The sequence below is a fragment of the Theobroma cacao genome, chromosome 5, assembly GCF_000208745.1.
Source record: "Theobroma cacao cultivar B97-61/B2 chromosome 5, Criollo_cocoa_genome_V2, whole genome shotgun sequence".
Classification (NCBI taxonomy): domain Eukaryota; kingdom Viridiplantae; phylum Streptophyta; class Magnoliopsida; order Malvales; family Malvaceae; genus Theobroma; species Theobroma cacao.
This window is the reverse complement of record NC_030854.1, coordinates 33,353,678-33,355,506: the sequence shown is the minus strand read 5'-3', so window position 1 is coordinate 33,355,506 and position 1,829 is coordinate 33,353,678. Positions and strand designations below refer to the sequence as shown.

Here is a 1,829-nt window from a genome sequence, read left to right as displayed (position 1 = left end):
TGTCAATGTTTGCATCAATCCACTTCAAATAAAAGACTAGATTTGTATTTTTTTATGAAATTCAAGGGGTGCCCTGATAGTTTTCCCTTTCATTTTAAGTCACCATTACTATGTACAACAAGGACCAACACCAATATAATCTTGCAATAAGAACAATGGAATCCCTTCATCTCTATATATAGCATAGGCTATTTGGGTAAGAAGTACATAAAAAGCTTTCGATTCCAATTGTTTGCTCTCTAGGCAGCCATGACTAGAAAAAAGGTGAAGCTTTCCTACATCACCAAAAATTCTGCAAGGAAAGCTACCTTCAAGAAAAGAAAGAAGGGTTTGTTGAAGAAGGCGAGCATATTGAGTACCCTCTGTGGGATAGAAGCTTCTGTGATTGTCTACAGTCTTTCTAACACTCAACCTGAGGTTTGGCCATCCCCTGCAGGAGCCCAACAAATGCTCTCGGAATTTAAGAAGATGTCTAAGATGGATCAAAGCATGGGGATGATGAGCCAAGAGAGTTTCCTTAGGCAAAGGATCGCAAAAGACAATATACAGCTCAAGAGATAGTGTAGGGACAATCGCAAGGAGGTCACACAAGTCATGTTCCAATGCCTGGCCGGACAAGGGTTAGAGAATTTGAACATGATGGATTTGAATGACCTCGGGTGGTTGCTAGAGCAAAACTTAAAGTATAATGACAAAAGGATTGATATGCTTACCAAGGTGTCTCATTCCCAAGGGTTCACAACAACAACAATAGCATTAGTAACAATGGCAACACCAAAAGCAATGCTGAAGACTGGAAAGAAGGTGCAAGCAGAGAGTCCAGAGCGTGAGGTGAGCCCGGAAACATCATAGAGGCAACAGTTGATCAAGGACCTGATGCACTCACCAAGGATGTGGGACTTGGTTCGGTGCTCCCATTTGGGGATAACAACCCCACTACCTTTTTCCCTTAGGAAAAACAATTATTTGTATCATAGTTCCAGTGTTTGTCTGCTTGTGTTAATTGTTATGTTTAAGGAATGTTCTTATTGCATGTTCTTATGTTCTAGTTTAAGTTATTTACATTTCCTTTTCTTGTTCACAATCACCCTTTGAATCTAATGTACCTAAATAAATTCCTTAGAATTCAATCATCATGATTGTTATCTTCATATCAATTGATATCGTTATTCTCTATCCATTTCAAATTTTTAATATCCCATTATTAGACTGTCCATATAGGCACATTTGCAAAAAAATTATAGATTAATGTCAGCTTTACAATCAAAACTTGTACTGCATCCATCCAGTACAAAAGAATAAAACAAAGTCAAATCACATATCCTTAGTTTTAAATTGCTATAGACAACTACCTGTTTGGGTGTTGGGTGTTTTTCCAGTTCTTGTTTCTTGTGATTTCTCTTGTTGGGTGTTATTTTAGTTCTCTCCTTCTAGTGTTTGTTGTAAGCTTCAATCATCCTTTCTGTTAATTAGATTTTGTATTAGTCATTGATATTTCATAAAATTGTTTTTGATTGAGCAAAAAAAAAAACAAAAAGGGAAAAAAATAAAAGCCAAATCAACATGAAATGTAAATCAGTGATCGTAAGCCCATTCAGTTTTTTTTCTTGCATATAAACATGAGCAATAGGTTTATCAAAATTATATTATCACATATCTTTCGTCAATTATTTAAAGAGTTGATATATTAAACATATTCAGCACATCAAGCAAAATTAATCTTTGCAAACCATTGCAGCTAGGGGCAGAGGGTGGTATTGTTATGCCTCCCATAATTTTTGAAAATTTTTAATTATTATATATATTTTTAATAATCTTGGAGACTAGTA

At 35.4% G+C, this 1,829-nt stretch overlaps 1 pseudogene; it reads left to right on the top strand.

The window, feature by feature from the left end:
- Window positions 250-852, top strand: LOC18599675 (annotated as a pseudogene).